General features: G+C 58.0%; 1 pseudogene; it reads left to right on the top strand.

Annotated features, from left to right (window-relative positions):
- The first annotated feature begins 3,313 nt into the window (after positions 1-3,313).
- Positions 3,314-6,256, top strand: LOC129850726 (guanine nucleotide exchange protein smcr8a-like; annotated as a pseudogene).
- Positions 6,257-6,680: the final 424 nt, after the last annotated feature.

Genomic DNA, 6,680 nt, shown 5'->3' with positions numbered 1-6,680 from the left:
AGGAGGTGGTTGGGTCCTTCCTCCAGGACTCCAGGGTGGTGCTGGGGGACTCTAAGGAGGGGGTGTTAGACTAGTCTCTGAGGAGGTGGTTGTTCTCCTTCCTCCAGGACTCCAGGGTGGTGCTGGGGGACTCTAAGGAGGGGGTGTTAGACTAGTCTCTGAGGAGGTGGTTGTTCTCCTTCCTCCAGGACTCCAGGGTGGTGCTGGGGGACTCTAAGGAGGGGGTGTTAGACTAGTCTCTGAGGAGGTGGTTGGGTCCTTCCTCCAGGACTCCAGGGTGGTGCTGGGGGACTCTAAGGAGGGGGTGTTAGACTAGTCTCTGAGGAGGTGGTTGTTCTCCTTCCTCCAGGACTCCAGGGTGGTGCTGGGGGACTCTAAGGAGGGGGTGTTAGACTAGTCTCTGAGGAGGTGGTTGTTCTCCTTCCTCCAGGACTCCAGGGTGGTGCTGGGGGACTCTAAGGAGGGGGTGTTAGACTAGTCTCTGAGGAGGTGGTTGTTCTCCTTCCTCCAGGACTCCAGGGTGGTGCTGGGGGACTCTAAGGAGGGGGTGTTAGACTAGTCTCTGAGGAGGTGGTTGTTCTCCTTCCTCCAGGACTCCAGGGTGGTGCTGGGGGACTCTAAGGAGGGGGTGTTAGACTAGTCTCTGAGGAGGTGGTTGGGTCCTTCCTCCAGGACTCCAGGGTGGTGCTGGGGGACTCTAAGGAGGGGGTGTTAGACTAGTCTCTGAGGAGGTGGTTGGGTCCTTCCTCCAGGACTCCAGGGTGGTGCTGGGGGACTCTAAGGAGGGGGTGTTAGACTAGTCTCTGAGGAGGTGGTTGTTCTCCTTCCTCCAGGACTCCAGGGTGGTGCTGGGGGACTCTAAGGAGGGGGTGTTAGACTAGTCTCTGAGGAGGTGGTTGTTCTCCTTCCTCCAGGACTCCAGGGTGGTGCTGGGGGACTCTAAGGAGGGGGTGTTAGACTAGTCTCTGAGGAGGTGGTTGTTCTCCTTCCTCCAGGACTCCAGGGTGGTGCTGGGGGACTCTAAGGAGGGGGTGTTAGACTAGTCTCTGAGGAGGTGGTTGGGCTCCTTCCTCCAGGACTCCAGGGTGGTGCTGGGGGACTCTAAGGAGGGGGTGTTAGACTAGTCTCTGAGGAGGTGGTTGTTCTCCTTCCTCCAGGACTCCAGGGTGGTGCTGGGGGACTCTAAGGAGGGGGTGTTAGACTAGTCTCTGAGGAGGTGGTTGGGTCCTTCCTCCAGGACTCCAGGGTGGTGCTGGGGGACTCTAAGGAGGGGGTGTTAGACTAGTCTCTGAGGAGGTGGTTGTTCTCCTTCCTCCAGGACTCCAGGGTGGTGCTGGGGGACTCTAAGGAGGGGGTGTTAGACTAGTCTCTGAGGAGGTGGTTGTTCTCCTTCCTCCAGGACTCCAGGGTGGTGCTGGGGGACTCTAAGGAGGGGGTGTTAGACTAGTCTCTGAGGAGGTGGTTGTTCTCCTTCCTCCAGGACTCCAGGGTGGTGCTGGGGGACTCTAAGGAGGGGGTGTTAGACTAGTCTCTGAGGAGGTGGTTGGGTCCTTCCTCCAGGACTCCAGGGTGGTGCTGGGGGACTCTAAGGAGGGGGTGTTAGACTAGTCTCTGAGGAGGTGGTTGGGTCCTTCCTCCAGGACTCCAGGGTGGTGCTGGGGGACTCTAAGGAGGGGGTGTTAGACTAGTCTCTGAGGAGGTGGTTGGGTCCTTCCTCCAGGACTCCAGGGTGGTGCTGGGGGACTCTAAGGAGGGGGTGTTAGACTAGTCTCTGAGGAGGTGGTTGTTCTCCTTCCTCCAGGACTCCAGGGTGGTGCTGGGGGACTCTAAGGAGGGGGTGTTAGACTAGTCTCTGAGGAGGTGGTTGGGCTCCTTCCTCCAGGACTCCAGGGTGGTGCTGGGGGACTCTAAGGAGGGGGTGTTAGACTAGTCTCTGAGGAGGTGGTTGGGCTCCTTCCTCCAGGACTCCAGGGTGGTGCTGGGGGACTCTAAGGAGGGGGTGTTAGACTAGTCTCTGAGGAGGTGGTTGTTCTCCTTCCTCCAGGACTCCAGGGTGGTGCTGGGGGACTCTAAGGAGGGGGTGTTAGACTAGTCTCTGAGGAGGTGGTTGGGTCCTTCCTCCAGGACTCCAGGGTGGTGCTGGGGGACTCTAAGGAGGGGGTGTTAGACTAGTCTCTGAGGAGGTGGTTGTTCTCCTTCCTCCAGGACTCCAGGGTGGTGCTGGGGGACTCTAAGGAGGGGGTGTTAGACTAGTCTCTGAGGAGGTGGTTGGGTCCTTCCTCCAGGACTCCAGGGTGGTGCTGGGGGACTCTAAGGAGGGGGTGTTAGACTAGTCTCTGAGGAGGTGGTTGGGCTCCTTCCTCCAGGACTCCAGGGTGGTGCTGGGGGACTCTAAGGAGGGGGTGTTAGACTAGTCTCTGAGGAGGTGGTTGGGTCCTTCCTCCAGGACTCCAGGGTGGTGCTGGGGGACTCTAAGGAGGGGGTGTTAGACTAGTCTCTGAGGAGGTGGTTGGGTCCTTCCTCCAGGACTCCAGGGTGGTGCTGGGGGACTCTAAGGAGGGGGTGTTAGACTAGTCTCTGAGGAGGTGGTTGTTCTCCTTCCTCCAGGACTCCAGGGTGGTGCTGGGGGACTCTAAGGAGGGGGTGTTAGACTAGTCTCTGAGGAGGTGGTTGGGTCCTTCCTCCAGGACTCCAGGGTGGTGCTGGGGGACTCTAAGGAGGGGGTGTTAGACTAGTCTCTGAGGAGGTGGTTGGGTCCTTCCTCCAGGACTCCAGGGTGGTGCTGGGGGACTCTAAGGAGGGGGTGTTAGACTAGTCTCTGAGGAGGTGGTTGGGTCCTTCCTCCAGGACTCCAGGGTGGTGCTGGGGGACTCTAAGGAGGGGGTGTTAGACTAGTCTCTGAGGAGGTGGTTGTTCTCCTTCCTCCAGGACTCCAGGGTGGTGCTGGGGGACTCTAAGGAGGGGGTGTTAGACTAGTCTCTGAGGAGGTGGTTGGGTCCTTCCTCCAGGACTCCAGGGTGGTGCTGGGGGACTCTAAGGAGGGGGTGTTAGACTAGTCTCTGAGGAGGTGGTTGTTCTCCTTCCTCCAGGACTCCAGGGTGGTGCTGGGGGACTCTAAGGAGGGGGTGTTAGACTAGTCTCTGAGGAGGTGGTTGGGTCCTTCCTCCAGGACTCCAGGGTGGTGCTGGGGGACTCTAAGGAGGGGGTGTTAGACTAGTCTCTGAGGAGGTGGTTGTTCTCCTTCCTCCAGGACTCCAGGGTGGTGCTGGGGGACTCTAAGGAGGGGGTGTTAGACTAGTCTCTGAGGAGGTGGTTGGGTCCTTCCTCCAGGACTCCAGGGTGGTGCTGGGGGACTCTAAGGAGGGGGTGTTAGACTAGTCTCTGAGGAGGTGGTTATTCTCCTTCCTCCAGGACTCCAGGGTGGTGCTGGGCGACTCTAAGGAGGGGGTGTTTACCTACGTCCACTACCTGACGCTGTATGACCTGGAGGCCCGAGGCTTCGTCCGGCCGTTCTGCATGGCCTACGTCTCTGCCAACGAGAGGAAGGTCATGCTGCAGTTCCAGGAGCTGTCGCTCCTCTTCTCCCGCGCCTCCGAGTGTCTGAAGACCGGAAACCGACGGGCCTTCGCCCGCGAGCTGCAGAGGAAGCTACGGGACCTGGAGTAAGAGGACAGAGACGAACATGAACACACACACACACACACACACACACACACACAGACACAGACACAGACACAGACACAGACACAGACACAGACACACACACGTTCACGCACTGACACAGAGTTTGTTTGTGTGAGCGGTTTTAAATCCTTCTCTCTGTTGACAGGTACACACGATCCATCCTTCAAGCAGGGCTTCAAAGGATATCCAATGAGAGTGCGGAGATCAGGGAGGAGGCGGAGCTGCAGACGACAGCCAACGAGCTTGCTAGCGTGGATCTATCCATCCTGGACCACAGATCCCTCCTCCACCAGGTCACTTCCTATCCCAACAGGAAGTTAAAAGACCCTGGCTTTCTACCCTACGACCCCTCCCTATACCCAGAGACCCTCCCCCTGACTCCTGATCCCCCCTCCCCCTCATACACCCCTCAGCTGGTTTCCGGGGCGTCGCTAGGGGGCGGGGGCTGGTCAGCGAGGCGGTTCGACCGCCGTCTGAAGCCGTTGGAGGAGCTGAGCGACTGCTACTTCCTGTCTCTGACGCTAGAACAGCTGGGCAACGCAGAATGCCGTCTCCGTGGAGACCAGAGTGTTCTACACAACCGTCGCATCACACGCGGGCTCTCGAGGACGCTTTCACACACGCAGTTCCTGTTCCAGCTCTGGGACCAGGAGGAGGAGGACCTGGAGGAGGAGGAGGAGGGGGCGGGGCTAGAGGGAGGAAGTGGCGTGATGTCACATCCTGTGGAGTGGGCGGGGGCGGGACCGCCGAGCCTGGAGTCGTTCTTCTCCTGCGTGGAGGACGTGTCAATCAAACTGGAGACAGGAAGTGGAGGGGCGGGGCCGACACTTGATCCCGAGGGGGAAGAAGTAACCGCGGAGACGAGACCGGGCAGCGTGAGCAGCGGAGACAGCATCGAGGTCCTCGGGACGGAGCGCTCGTATAGGACACAGGGACTCACCCACGTGGACCTCAGAGGTAGGTACAGTGGATTCAGATTGAGGTCCTGGGGACGGAGCGTTCGTATAGAACACAGGGACTCACCCACGTGGAACTCAGTGGTAGGTACAGTGGATTCAGATTGAGGTCCTGGGGACGGAGAGCTCCTATAGAACACAGGGACTCACCCACATGGTCCTCAGAGGTAGGTACAGTGGATTCAGATTGAGGTCCTGGGGACGGAGAGCTCCTATAGAACACAGGGACTCACCCACGTGGACCTCAGTGGTAGGTACAGTGGATTCAGATTGAGGTCCTGGGGACGGAGAGCTCCTATAGAACACAGGGACTCACCCACGTGGACCTCAGAGGTAGGTACAGTGGATTCAGATTGAGGTCCTGGGGACGGAGAGCTCCTATAGAACACAGGGACTCACCCACGTGGTCCTCAGAGGTAGGTACAGTGGATTCAGATTGAGGTCCTGGGGACGGAGTCGTATAGAACACAGGGACTCACCCACATGGTCCTCAGTGGTAGGTACAGTGGATTCAGATTGAGGTCCTGGGGACGGAGAGCTCCTATAGAACACAGGGACTCGCCCACGTGGACCTCAGAGGTAGGTACAGTGGATTCAGATTGAGGTCCTGGGGACGGAGAGCTCCTATAGAACACAGGGACTCACCCACATGGTCCTCAGAGGTAGGTACATTGGATTCAGATTGAGGTCCTGGGGACGGAGAGCTCCTATAGAACACAGGGACTCACCCACGTGGTCCTCAGTGGTAGGTACAGTGGATTCAGATTGAGGTCCTGGGGACGGCGTCGTATAGAACACAGGGACTCACCCACGTGGACCTCAGTGGTAGGTACAGTGGATTCAGATTGAGGTCCTGGGGACGGAGAGCTCCTATAGAACACAGGGACTCACCCACGTGGTCCTCAGTGGTAGGTACAGTGGATTCAGATTGAGGTCCTGGGGACAGAGTTGTATAGAACACAGGGACTCACCCACGTGGACCTCAGTGGTAGGTACAGTGGATTCAGATTGAGGTCCTGGGGACGGAGAGCTCCTATAGAACACAGGGACTCACCCACGTGGTCCTCAGTGGTAGGTACAGTGGATTCAGATTGAGGTCCTGGGGACGGAGAGCTCATATAGAACACAGGGACTCACCCACGTGGACCTCAGAGGTAGGTACAGTGGATTCAGATTGAGGTCCTGGGGACGGCGTCGTATAGAACACAGGGACTCACCCACGTGGACCTCAGTGGTAGGTACAGTGGATTCAGATTGAGGTCCTGGGGACGGAGAGCTCCTATAGAACACAGGGACTCACCCACGTGGACCTCAGTGGTAGGTACAGTGGATTCAGATTGAGGTCCTGGGGACGGAGAGCTCGTATAGAACACAGGGACTCACCCACGTGGACCTCAGTGGTAGGTACAGTGGATTCAGATTGAGGTCCTGGGGACGGAGAGCTCCTATAGAACACAGGGACTCACCCACGTGGACCTCAGTGGTAGGTACAGTGGATTCAGATTGAGGTCCTGGGGACGGCGTCGTATAGAACACAGGGACTCACCCACGTGGACCTCAGTGGTAGGTACAGTGGATTCAGATTGAGGTCCTGGGGACGGAGAGCTCATATAGAACACAGGGACTCACCCACGTGGAACTCAGTGGTAGGTACAGTGGATTCAGATTGAGGTCCTGGGGACGGAGAGCTCATATAGAACACAGGGACTCACCCACGTGGACTTCAGTGGTAGGTACAGTGGATTCAGATTGAGGTCCTGGGGACGGAGAGCTCATATAGAACACAGGGACTCACCCACGTGGACCTCAGTGGTAGGTACAGTGGATTCAGATTGAGGTCCTCGGGACGGAGCGCTCGTATAGAACACAGGGACTCACCCACGTGGACCTCAGTGGTAGGTACAGTGGATTCAGATTGAGGTCCTGGGGACGGAGCGCTCGTATAGAACACAGGGACTCACCCACGTGGACCTCAGTGGTAGGTACAGTGGATTCAGATTGAGGTCCTGGGGACGGAGAGCTCGTATAGAACACAGGGAC

Source organism: Salvelinus fontinalis, unplaced genomic scaffold (genome assembly GCF_029448725.1).
Source record: "Salvelinus fontinalis isolate EN_2023a unplaced genomic scaffold, ASM2944872v1 scaffold_2230, whole genome shotgun sequence".
Classification (NCBI taxonomy): Eukaryota; Metazoa; Chordata; class Actinopteri; order Salmoniformes; family Salmonidae; genus Salvelinus; species Salvelinus fontinalis.
This window is presented reverse-complemented; position numbering and strand designations above follow the sequence as displayed.